Consider the following 13,964-nt stretch of genomic DNA (forward strand, 5'->3'; position numbering starts at 1 on the left):
CATTCAATGCACTGTCTGCACGCACTTTGTTGCCACAGAGGAGGAGTGCTGGTCCACGGGCTTGTTCTCACATTCAATGCACTGTGTGCCCGCACTTTGTGGCCACAGAGGAGGACTGCTCGTCCACAGGCTTGCTTTCACATTCTATGCACTGTCTGCCCGCACTTTGTGGCCACAGAGGAGGACTGCTGGTCCACGGGATTGCTCTGACAATCAATGCACTGTCTGCCCGCACTTTGTGGCCACAGAGGAGGGCTGCTGGTCCACGGGATTGCTCTGACAATCAATGCGCTGTCTGCACGCACTTTGTGGCCACAGAGGAGGAGTGCTGGTCCACGGGCTTGCTCTCACATTCAATGCACTGTGTGCCCGCACTTTGTGGCCAGAGAGGAGGACTGCTCGTCCACAGGCTTGCTCTCACATTCAATGCACTGTCTGCCCACACTTTGTGGCCACAGAGGCAGACTGCTGGTCCACGGGCTTGCTCGCACATTCTAATCAATGCACTGTCTGCCCACACTTTGTGGCCACAGAGGAGGACTGCTGGCCCACGGGCTTGCTCTCACATTCAGTGCACTGTCTGCCCGCACTTTGTAGCCACAGAGGTGGAGTGCTGGTCCACGGGCTTGCTCTCACATTCATTGCACTGTCTGCCAGCACGTTGTGGCCACAGAGGAGGACTTCTGGTCCACGGGCTTGCTCTCACATTCAATGCACTGTCTGCCCGCACTTTGTGGCCACAGAGGAGGACTGCTGGTCCACGGGCTTGCTCTCACATTCTAATCAATGCACTGTCTGCCCACATTTTGTGGCCACAGAGGAGGACTGCTGGTCCACAGGCTTGCTCTCACATTCAATGCACTGTCTGCCCGCACTTTGTGGCCACAGAGGAAGACTGCTGGTCCACAGGCTTGCTCTCACATTCAATGCACTGTCTGCCCGCACTTTGTGGCCACAGAGGAGGACTGCTCGTCCACAGCCTTGCTCTCACATCAATGCACTGTCTGCCTGCACTTTGTGGCCACAGAGGAGGAGTGCTGGTCCACGGGCTTGCTCTAACATTCAATACACTGTCTGCCCGCACTTTGTGGCCACAGAGGAGGAGTGCTGGTCCACGGGCTTGCTCTCACATTCAATGCACTGTCTGCCCGCACTTTGTGGCCACAGAGGAGGACTGCTCATCCACAGGCTTGCTCTCACATTCAATGCACTGTCTGCCCGCATGTTATGGCCACAGAGGAGTGCTGCTGGCCCACGGGCTTGCTCACACATTCAATGTACTGTCTGCCCGCACTTTGTGGCCACAGAGGAGGACTGCTGGTCCACGGGCTTGCTCTCACATTCAATGCACTGTCTGCCCGCACTTTGTGGCCACAGAGGAGGGATGCTGGTCCACAGGCTTGCTCTCACATTCAATGGACTGTTGCCCGCACTTTGTGGCCACAGAGGAGGGCTGCTGGCCCACGGGCTGGCTCTCACATTCAATGCACTGTCTGCCCTCACTTTTTGGCCACAGAGGAGGGCTGCTGGTCCACGGGCTTGCTCTCACATTTAATGCACCGTCTGTCCACACTTTGTGGCCACAGAGGAGGGCTGCTGGTCCACGGGCTTGCTCTCACAATCAATGCACTGTCTGCCCGCACTTTGTGGCCACAGAGGAGGGCTGCTGGCCCACGGGCTTGCTCTCACATTCAATGCACTGTCTGCCCGCACTTTGTGGCCACAGAGGAGGGATGCTGGTCCACAGGCTTGCTCTCACATTCAATGCACTGTCTGCCCGCACTTTGTGGCCACAGAGGAGGACTGCTGGTCCACGGGCTTGCTCTCACATTTAATGCACTGTCTGCCCGCACTTTGTGGCCACAGAGGAGGACTGCTCGTCCACAGGCTTGCTTTCACATTCGATGCACTGTCTGCCCGCACTTTGTGGTCACAGAGGAGGAGTGCTGGTCCACGGGCTTGCTCTCACATTCAATGCACACTCTGCCCTTACTTTGTGGCCACAGAGGAGGACTGCTCATCCACAGGCTTGCTCTCACATTCAATGCACTGTCTGCCCGCACGTTATGGCCACAGAGGAGTGCTGCTGGCCCACGGGCTTGCTCACAAATTCAATGTACTGTCTGCCCGCACTTTGTGGCCACAGAGGAGGACTGCTGGTCCACGGGCTTGCTCTCACATTCAATGCACTGTCTGCCCGCACTTTGTGGCCACAGAGGAGGGATGCTGGTCCACAGGCTTGCTCTCACATTCAATGCACTGTCTGCCCGCACTTTGTGGCCACAGAGGAGGGCTGCTGGCCCACGGGCTTGCTCTCACATTCAATGCACTGTCTGCCCGCACTTTGTGGCCACAGAGGAGGGATGCTGGTCCACAGGCTTCCTCTCACATTCAATGCACTGTCTGCCCGAACTTTGTGGCCACAGAGGAGGACTGCTGGTCCACGGGCTTGCTCTCACATTCAATGCACTGTCTGCCTGCACTTTGTGGCCACAGAGGAGGGCTGCTGGTCCACGGGCTTGCTCTCACATTTAATGCACTGTCTGCCCGCACTTTGTGGCCACAGAGGAGGGCTGCTGGCCCACGGGCTTGCTCTCACATTCAATGCACTGTCTGCCCACACTTTGTGGCCACAGAGGAGGAGTGCTGGTCCACGGGCTTGCTCTCACATTCAATGCACTGTCTGCCCGCACTTTGTGGCCACAGAGGAGGACTGCTCGTCCACAGGCTTGCTCTCACATTCAATGCACTGTCTGCCCGCACTTTGTGGCCACAGAGGAGGACTGCTAGTCCACAGGCTTGCTGTCACATTCAATGCACTGTCTGCATGCACTTTGTAGCCACAGAGGAGGACTGCTGGTCCACGGGCTTGCTCTCACATTCAATGCACTGTCTGCCCGCACTTTGTGGCCACAGAGGAGGGCTGCTGGTCCACGGGCTTGCTCTCACATTCAATGCACTGTCTGCGCGCACTTTCTGGCCACAGATGGGGACTGCTGGTCCACGGGCTTGTTCTCACATTCAATGCACTGTCTGCCCACACTTTGTGGCCACAGAGGCGGACTGCTGGTCCACAGGCTTGCTCTCACATTCAATGCACTGTCTGCCCACACTTTGTGGCCACAGAGGAGGACTGCTGGCCCACGGGCTTGCTCTCACATTCAATGCACTGTCTGCCCACACTTTGTGGCCACAGAGGAGGGCTGCTGGCCCACAGGCTTGCTCTCACATTCAATGCACTGTCTGCCCGCACTTTGTGGCCACAGAGGAGGAGTGCTGGTCCACGGGCTTGCTCTCACATTCAATGCACTGTCTGCCCGCACTTTGTGGCCACAGAGGAGGACTGCTCGTCCACAGGCTTGCTCTCACATTCAATGCACTGTCTGACCGCACTTTGTGGCCAGAGAGGAGGACTGCTGGTCCACGGGCTTGCTGTCACATTCAATGCACCCTCTGCACGCACTTTGTGGCCACAGAGGAGGAGTGCTGGTCCACGGGCTTGCTCTCACATTCAATGCACTGTGTGCCCGCACTTTGTGGCCACAGAGGAGGACTGCTCGTCCACAGGCTTGCTTTCACATTCTATGCACTGTCTGCCCGCACTTTGTGGCCACAGAGGAGGACTGCTGGTCCACGGGCTTGCACTCACTTTCTAATCAATGCACTGTCTGCCCGCACTTTGTGGCCACAGAGGAGGACTGCTGGTCCACGGGATTGCTCTGACAATCAATGCACTGTCTGCCTGCACTTTGTGGCCAGAGAGGAGGACTGATCATCCACAGGCTTGCTCTCACATTCAATGCACTGTCTGCCCACACTTTGTGGCCACAGAGGCAGACTGCTGGTCCACGGGCTTGCTCTCACATTCTAATCAATGCACTGTCTGCCCACACTTTGTGGCCACAGAGGAGGACTGCTGGCCCATGGGCTTGCTCTCACATTCAATGCACTGTCTGCCCGCACTTTGTAGCCACAGAGGTGGAGTGCTGGTCCACGGGCTTGCTCTCACATTCATTGCACTGTCTGCCAGCACTTTGCGGCCACAGAGGAGGACTTCTGGTCCACGGGCTTGCTCTCACATTCAATGCACTGTCTGCCCGCACGTTGTGGCCACAGAGGAGGACTGCTGGTCCACGGGCTTGCTCTCACATTCTAATCAATGCACTGTCTGCCCGCATTTTGTGGCCACAGAGGAGGACTGCTGGTCCACAGGCTTGCTCTCACATTCAATGCACTGTCTGCCCGCACTTTTTGGCCACAGAGGAAGACTGCTGGTCCACAGGCTTGCTCTCACATTCAATGCACTGTCTGCCCGCACTTTGTGGCCACAGAGGAGGACTGCTCGTCCACAGCCTTGCTCTCACATCAATGCACTGTCTGCCCGCACTTTGTGGCCACAGAGGAGGAGTGCTGGTCCACGGGCTTGCTCTAACATTCAATACACTGTCTGCCCGCACTTTGTGGCCACAGAGGAGGAGTGCTGGTCCACGGGCTTGCTCTCACATTCAATGCACTGTCTGCCCGCACTTTGTGGCCACAGAGGAGGACTGCTCATCCACAGGCTTGCTCTCACATTCAATGCACTGTCTGCCCGCATGTTATGGCCACAGAGGAGTGCTGCTGGCCCACGGGCTTGCTCACACATTCAATGTACTGTCTGCCCGCACTTTGTGGCCACAGAGGAGGACTGCTGGTCCACGGGCTTGCTCTCACATTCAATGCACTGTCTGCCCGCACTTTGTGGCCACAGAGGAGGGATGCTGGTCCACAGGCTTGCTCTCACATTCAATGGACTGTTGCCCGCACTTTGTGGCCACAGAAGAGGGCTGCTGGCCCACGGGCTGGCTCTCACATTCAATGCACTGTCTGCCCTCACTTTTTGGCCACAGAGGAGGGCTGCTGGTCCACGGGCTTGCTCTCACATTTAATGCACTGTCTGTCCGCACTTTGTGGCCACAGAGGAGGGCTGCTGGTCCACGGGCTTGCACTCACAATCAATGCACTGTCTGCCCGCACTTTGTGGCCACAGAGGAGGGCTGCTGGCCCACGGGCTTGCTCTCACATTCAGTGCACTGTCTGCCCGCACTTTGTGGCCACAGAGGGGGACTGCTGGTCCACGGGCTTGCTCTCACATTCAATGCACTGTCTGCCCGCACTTTGTGGCAACAGAGGAGGGATTCTGGTCCACAGGCTTGCTCTCACATTCAATGCACTGTCTGCCCGCACTTTGTGGCCACAGAGGAGGACTGCTAGTCCACAGGCTTGCTGTCACTTTCAATGCACTGTCTGCATGCACTTTGTGGCCACAGAGGAGGACTGCTGGTCCACGGGCTTGCTCTCACATTCAATGCACTGTCTGCCCGCACTTTGTGGCCACAGAGGAGGGCTGCTGGTCCACGGGCTTGCTCTCACATTCAATGCACTGTCTGCGCGCACTTTCTGGCCACAGATGGGGACTGCTGGTCCATGGGCTTGTTCTCACATTCAATGCACTGTCTGCCCACACTTTGTGGCCACAGAGGCGGACTGCTGGTCCACAGGCTTGCTCTCACATTCAATGCACTGTCTGCCCACACTTTGTGGCCACAGAGGAGGACTGCTGGCCCACGGGCTTGCTCTCACATTCAATGCACTGTCTGCCCACACTTTGTGGCCACAGAGGAGGGCTGCTGGCCCACAGGCTTGCTCTCACATTCAATGCACTGTCTGCCCGCACTTTGTGGCCACAGAGGAGGGCTGCTGGTCCACGGGCTTGCTCTCACATTTATTGCACTGTCTGCCCGCACTTTATGGCCACAGAGGAGGGCTGCTGGCCCACGGGCTTGCTCTCACATTCAATGCACTGTCTGCCCGCACTTTGTGACCACAGAGGAGGAGTGCTGGTCCACGGGCTTGCTCTCACATTCCATGCACTGTCTGCCCGCACTTTGTGACCACAGAGGAGAAGTGCTGGTCCACGGGCTTGCTCTCACATTCAATGCACTGTCTGCCCGCACTTTGTGGCCACAGAGGAGGACTGCTCGTCCACAGGCTTGCTCTCACATTCAATGCACTCTCTGACCGCACTTTGTGGCCAGAGAGGAGGACTGCTGGTCCACGGGCTTGCTGTCACATTCAATGCACTGTCTGCACGCACTTTGTGGCCACAGAGGAGGAGTGCTGGTCCACGGGCTTGCTCTCACATTCAATGCACTGTGTGCCCGCACTTTTTGGCCACAGAGGAGAACTGCTCGTCCATAGGCTTGCTTTCGCATTCTATGCACTGTCTGCCCGCACTTTGTGGCCACAGAGGAGGACTGCTGGTCCACGGGCTTGCACTCACTTTCTAATCAATGCACTGTCTGCCCGCACTTTGTGGCCACAGAGGAGGACTGCTGGTCCACGGGATTGCTCTGACAATCAATGCACTGTCTGCCCGCACTTTGTGGCCACAGAGGAGGACTGCTGGTCCACGGGATTGCTCTGACAATCAATGCACTGTCTGCACGCACTTTGTGGCCACAGAGGAGGAGTGCTGGTCCACGGGCTTGCTCTCACATTCAATGCACTGTGTGCCCGCACTTTGTGGCCAGAGAGGAGGACTGCTCGTCCACAGGCTTGCTTTCACATTCAATGCACTGTCTGCCCACACTTTGTGGCCACAGAGGCAGACTGCTGGTCCACGGGCTTGCTCGCACATTCTAATCAATGCACTGTCTGCCCACACTTTGTGGCCACAGAGCAGGACTGCTGGCCCACGGGCTTGCTCTCACATTCAATGCACTGTCTGCCCGCACTTTGTAGCCACGGAGGTGGAGTGCTGGTCCACGGGCTTGCTCTCACATTCATTGCACTGTCTGCCAGCACTTTGTGGCCACAGAGGAGGACTGCTGGTCCACGGGCTTGCTCTCACATTCTAATCAATGCACTGTCTGCCCGCATTTTGTGGCCACAGAGGAGGACTGCTGGTCCACAGGCTTGCTCTCACATTCAATGCACTGTCTGCCCGCACTTTGTGGCCACAGAGGAGGACTGCTCGTCCACAGCCTTGCTCTCACATCAATGCACTGTCTGCCTGCACTTTGTGGCCACAGAGGAGGAGTGCTGGTCCACGGGCTTGCTCTAACATTCAATACACTGTCTGCCCGCACTTTGTGGCCACAGAGGAGGAGTGCTGGTCCACGGGCTTGCTCTCACATTCAATGCACTGTCTGCCCGCACTTTGTGGCCACAGAGGAGGACTGCTCATCCACAGGCTTGCTCTCACATTCAATGCACTGTCTGCCCGCATGTTATGGCCACAGAGGAGTGCTGCTGGCCCACGGGCTTGCTCACACATTCAATGTACTGTCTGCCCGCACTTTGTGGCCACAGAGGAGGACTGCTGGTCCACGGGCTTGCTCTCACATTCAATGCACTGTCTGCCCGCACTTTGTGGCCACAGAGGAGGGATGCTGGTCCACAGGCTTGCTCTCACATTCAATGGACTGTTGCCCGCACTTTGTGGCCACAGAGGAGGGCTGCTGGCCCACGGGCTGGCTCTCACATTCAATGCACTGTCTGCCCTCACTTTTTGGCCACAGAGGAGGGCTGCTGGTCCACGGGCTTGCTCTCACATTTAATGCACTGTCTGTCCGCACTTTGTGGCCACAGAGGAGGGCTGCTGGTCCACGGGCTTGCACTCACAATCAATGCACTGTCTGCCCGCACTTTGTGGCCACAGAGGAGGGCTGCTGGCCCACGGGCTTGCTCTCACATTCAGTGCACTGTCTGCCCGCACTTTGTGGCCACAGAGGGGGACTGCTGGTCCACGGGCTTGCTCTCACATTCAATGCACTGTCTGCCCGCACTTTGTGGCAACAGAGGAGGGATTCTGGTCCACAGGCTTGCTCTCACATTCAATGAACTGTCTGCCCGCACTTTGTGGCCAAAGAGGAGGGCTGTTGGCCCACGGGCTTGCTCTCACATTCAATGCACTGTCTGCCTTCATTTTGTGGCCACAGAGGAGGGCTGCTGGTCCACGGGCTTGCTCTCACATTTAATGCACTGTCTGCCCGCACTTTGTGGCCACAGAGAAGGGCTGCTGGCCCACGGGCTTGCTCTCACATTCAATGCACTGTCTGCCCACACTTTGTGGCCACAGAGGAGGAGTGCTGGTCCACGGGCTTGCTCTCACATTCAATGCACTGTCTGCCCGCACTTTGTGGCCACAGAGGAGGACTGCTCGTCTACAGGCTTGCTCTCACATTCAATGCACTGTCTGCCCGCACTTTGTGGCCACAGAGGAGGACTGCTAGTCCACAGGCTTGCTGTCACATTCAATGCACTGTCTGCATGCACTTTGTGGCCACAGAGGAGGACTGCTGGTCCACGGGCTTGCTCTCACATTCAATGCACTGTCTGCCCGCACTTTGTGGCCACAGAGGAGGGCTGCTGGTCCACGGGCTTGCTCTCACATTCAATGCACTGTCTGTGCGCACTTTCTGGCCACAGATGGGGACTGCTGGTCCATGGGCTTGTTCTCACATTCAATGCACTGTCTGCCCACACTTTGTGGCCACAGAGGCGGACTGCTGGTCCACAGGCTTGCTCTCACATTCAATGCACTGTCTGCCCACACTTTGTGGCCACAGAGGAGGACTGCTGGCCCACGGGCTTGCTCTCACATTCAATGCACTGTCTGCCCACACTTTGTGGCCACAGAGGAGGGCTGCTGGCCCACAGGCTTGCTCTCACATTCAATGCACTGTCTGCCCGCACTTTGTGGCCACAGAGGAGGGCTGCTGGTCCACGGGCTTGCTCTCACATTTATTGCACTGTCTGCCCGCACTTTATGGCCACAGAGGAGGGCTGCTGGCCCACGGGCTTGCTCTCACATTCAATGCACTGTCTGCCCGCACTTTGTGACCACAGAGGAGGAGTGCTGGTCCACGGGCTTGCTCTCACATTCCATGCACTGTCTGCCCGCACTTTGTGACCACAGAGGAGGAGTGCTGGTCCACGGGCTTGCTCTCACATTCAATGCACTGTCTGCCCGCACTTTGTGGCCACAGAGGAGGACTGCTCGTCCACAGGCTTGCTCTCACATTCAATGCACTCTCTGACCGCACTTTGTGGCCAGAGAGGAGGACTGCTGGTCCACGGGCTTGCTGTCACATTCAATGCACTGTCTGCACGCACTTTGTTGCCACAGAGGAGGAGTGCTGGTCCACGGGCTTGTTCTCACATTCAATGCACTGTGTGCCCGCACTTTGTGGCCACAGAGGAGGACTGCTCGTCCACAGGCTTGCTTTCACATTCTATGCACTGTCTGCCCGCACTTTGTGGCCACAGAGGAGGACTGCTGGTCCACGGGATTGCTCTGACAATCAATGCACTGTCTGCCCGCACTTTGTGGCCACAGAGGAGGGCTGCTGGTCCACGGGATTGCTCTGACAATCAATGCACTGTCTGCACGCACTTTGTGGCCACAGAGGAGGAGTGCTGGTCCACGGGCTTGCTCTCACATTCAATGCACTGTGTGCCCGCACTTTGTGGCCAGAGAGGAGGACTGCTCGTCCACAGGCTTGCTCTCACATTCAATGCACTGTCTGCCCACACTTTGTGGCCACAGAGGCAGACTGCTGGTCCACGGGCTTGCTCGCACATTCTAATCAATGCACTGTCTGCCCACACTCTGTGGCCACAGAGGAGGACTGCTGGCCCACGGGCTTGCTCTCACATTCAGTGCACTGTCTGCCCGCACTTTGTAGCCACAGAGGTGGAGTGCTGGTCCACGGGCTTGCTCTCACATTCATTGCACTGTCTGCCAGCACGTTGTGGCCACAGAGGAGGACTTCTGGTCCACGGGCTTGCTCTCACATTCAATGCACTGTCTGCCCGCACTTTGTGGCCACAGAGGAGGACTGCTGGTCCACGGGCTTGCTCTCACATTCTAATCAATGCACTGTCTGCCCACATTTTGTGGCCACAGAGGAGGACTGCTGGTCCACAGGCTTGCTCTCACATTCAATGCACTGTCTGCCCGCACTTTGTGGCCACAGAGGAAGACTGCTGGTCCACAGGCTTGCTCTCACATTCAATGCACTGTCTGCCCGCACTTTGTGGCCACAGAGGAGGACTGCTCGTCCACAGCCTTGCTCTCACATCAATGCACTGTCTGCCCGCACTTTGTGGCCACAGAGGAGGAGTGCTGGTCCACGGGCTTGCTCTAACATTCAATACACTGTCTGCCCGCACTTTGTGGCCACAGAGGAGGAGTGCTGGTCCACGGGCTTGCTCTCACATTCAATGCACTGTCTGCCCGCACTTTGTGGCCACAGAGGAGGACTGCTCATCCACAGGCTTGCTCTCACATTCAATGCACTGTCTGCCCGCATGTTATGGCCACAGAGGAGTGCTGCTGGCCCACGGGCTTGCTCACACATTCAATGTACTGTCTGCCCGCACTTTGTGGCCACAGAGGAGGACTGCTGGTCCACGGGCTTGCTCTCACATTCAATGCACTGTCTGCCCGCACTTTGTGGCCACAGAGGAGGGATGCTGGTCCACAGGCTTGCTCTCACATTCAATGGACTGTTGCCCGCACTTTGTGGCCACAGAGGAGGGCTGCTGGCCCACGGGCTGGCTCTCACATTCAATGCACTGTCTGCCCTCACTTTTTGGCCACAGAGGAGGGCTGCTGGTCCACGGGCTTGCTCTCACATTTAATGCACCGTCTGTCCACACTTTGTGGCCACAGAGGAGGGCTGCTGGTCCACGGGCTTGCTCTCACAATCAATGCACTGTCTGCCCGCACTTTGTGGCCACAGAGGAGGGCTGCTGGCCCACGGGCTTGCTCTCACATTCAATGCACTGTCTGCCCGCACTTTGTGGCCACAGAGGAGGGATGCTGGTCCACAGGCTTGCTCTCACATTCAATGCACTGTCTGCCCGCACTTTGTGGCCACAGAGGAGGACTGCTGGTCCACGGGCTTGCTCTCACATTTAATGCACTGTCTGCCCGCACTTTGTGGCCACAGAGGAGGACTGCTCGTCCACAGGCTTGCTTTCACATTCGATGCACTGTCTGCCCGCACTTTGTGGTCACAGAGGAGGAGTGCTGGTCCACGGGCTTGCTCTCACATTCAATGCACACTCTGCCCTTACTTTGTGGCCACAGAGGAGGACTGCTCATCCACAGGCTTGCTCTCACATTCAATGCACTGTCTGCCCGCACGTTATGGCCACAGAGGAGTGCTGCTGGCCCACGGGCTTGCTCACAAATTCAATGTACTGTCTGCCCGCACTTTGTGGCCACAGAGGAGGACTGCTGGTCCACGGGCTTGCTCTCACATTCAATGCACTGTCTGCCCGCACTTTGTGGCCACAGAGGAGGGATGCTGGTCCACAGGCTTGCTCTCACATTCAATGCACTGTCTGCCCGCACTTTGTGGCCACAGAGGAGGGCTGCTGGCCCACGGGCTTGCTCTCACATTCAATGCACTGTCTGCCCGCACTTTGTGGCCACAGAGGAGGGATGCTGGTCCACAGGCTTCCTCTCACATTCAATGCACTGTCTGCCCGAACTTTGTGGCCACAGAGGAGGACTGCTGGTCCACGGGCTTGCTCTCACATTCAATGCACTGTCTGCCTGCACTTTGTGGCCACAGAGGAGGGCTGCTGGTCCACGGGCTTGCTCTCACATTTAATGCACTGTCTGCCCGCACTTTGTGGCCACAGAGGAGGGCTGCTGGCCCACGGGCTTGCTCTCACATTCAATGCACTGTCTGCCCACACTTTGTGGCCACAGAGGAGGAGTGCTGGTCCACGGGCTTGCTCTCACATTCAATGCACTGTCTGCCCGCACTTTGTGGCCACAGAGGAGGACTGCTCGTCCACAGGCTTGCTCTCACATTCAATGCACTGTCTGCCCGCACTTTGTGGCCACAGAGGAGGACTGCTAGTCCACAGGCTTGCTGTCACATTCAATGCACTGTCTGCATGCACTTTGTAGCCACAGAGGAGGACTGCTGGTCCACGGGCTTGCTCTCACATTCAATGCACTGTCTGCCCGCACTTTGTGGCCACAGAGGAGGGCTGCTGGTCCACGGGCTTGCTCTCACATTCAATGCACTGTCTGCGCGCACTTTCTGGCCACAGATGGGGACTGCTGGTCCACGGGCTTGTTCTCACATTCAATGCACTGTCTGCCCACACTTTGTGGCCACAGAGGCGGACTGCTGGTCCACAGGCTTGCTCTCACATTCAATGCACTGTCTGCCCACACTTTGTGGCCACAGAGGAGGACTGCTGGCCCACGGGCTTGCTCTCACATTCAATGCACTGTCTGCCCACACTTTGTGGCCACAGAGGAGGGCTGCTGGCCCACAGGCTTGCTCTCACATTCAATGCACTGTCTGCCCGCACTTTGTGGCCACAGAGGAGGAGTGCTGGTCCACGGGCTTGCTCTCACATTCAATGCACTGTCTGCCCGCACTTTGTGGCCACAGAGGAGGACTGCTCGTCCACAGGCTTGCTCTCACATTCAATGCACTGTCTGACCGCACTTTGTGGCCAGAGAGGAGGACTGCTGGTCCACGGGCTTGCTGTCACATTCAATGCACCCTCTGCACGCACTTTGTGGCCACAGAGGAGGAGTGCTGGTCCACGGGCTTGCTCTCACATTCAATGCACTGTGTGCCCGCACTTTGTGGCCACAGAGGAGGACTGCTCGTCCACAGGCTTGCTTTCACATTCTATGCACTGTCTGCCCGCACTTTGTGGCCACAGAGGAGGACTGCTGGTCCACGGGCTTGCACTCACTTTCTAATCAATGCACTGTCTGCCCGCACTTTGTGGCCACAGAGGAGGACTGCTGGTCCACGGGATTGCTCTGACAATCAATGCACTGTCTGCCTGCACTTTGTGGCCAGAGAGGAGGACTGATCATCCACAGGCTTGCTCTCACATTCAATGCACTGTCTGCCCACACTTTGTGGCCACAGAGGCAGACTGCTGGTCCACGGGCTTGCTCTCACATTCTAATCAATGCACTGTCTGCCCACACTTTGTGGCCACAGAGGAGGACTGCTGGCCCATGGGCTTGCTCTCACATTCAATGCACTGTCTGCCCGCACTTTGTAGCCACAGAGGTGGAGTGCTGGTCCACGGGCTTGCTCTCACATTCATTGCACTGTCTGCCAGCACTTTGCGGCCACAGAGGAGGACTTCTGGTCCACGGGCTTGCTCTCACATTCAATGCACTGTCTGCCCGCACGTTGTGGCCACAGAGGAGGACTGCTGGTCCACGGGCTTGCTCTCACATTCTAATCAATGCACTGTCTGCCCGCATTTTGTGGCCACAGAGGAGGACTGCTGGTCCACAGGCTTGCTCTCACATTCAATGCACTGTCTGCCCGCACTTTTTGGCCACAGAGGAAGACTGCTGGTCCACAGGCTTGCTCTCACATTCAATGCACTGTCTGCCCGCACTTTGTGGCCACAGAGGAGGACTGCTCGTCCACAGCCTTGCTCTCACATCAATGCACTGTCTGCCCGCACTTTGTGGCCACAGAGGAGGAGTGCTGGTCCACAGGCTTGCTCTAACATTCAATACACTGTCTGCCCGCACTTTGTGGCCACAGAGGAGGAGTGCTGGTCCACGGGCTTGCTCTCACATTCAATGCACTGTCTGCCCGCACTTTGTGGCCACAGAGGAGGACTGCTCATCCACAGGCTTGCTCTCACATTCAATGCACTGTCTGCCCGTATGTTATGGCCACAGAGGAGTGCTGCTGGCCCACGGGCTTGCTCACACATTCAATGTACTGTCTGCCCGCACTTTGTGGCCACAGAGGAGGACTGCTGGTCCACGGGTTTGCTCTCACATTCAATGCACTGTCTGACCGCACTTTGTGGCCACAGAGGAGGGATGCTGGTCCACAGGTTTGCTCTCACATTCAATGCACTGTCTGCCCGCACTTTGTGGCCACAGAGGAGGGCTG

Source organism: Lissotriton vulgaris, chromosome 8 (assembly GCF_964263255.1).
Source record: "Lissotriton vulgaris chromosome 8, aLisVul1.2, whole genome shotgun sequence".
In the NCBI taxonomy this organism is placed as follows: Eukaryota; Metazoa; Chordata; class Amphibia; order Caudata; family Salamandridae; genus Lissotriton; species Lissotriton vulgaris.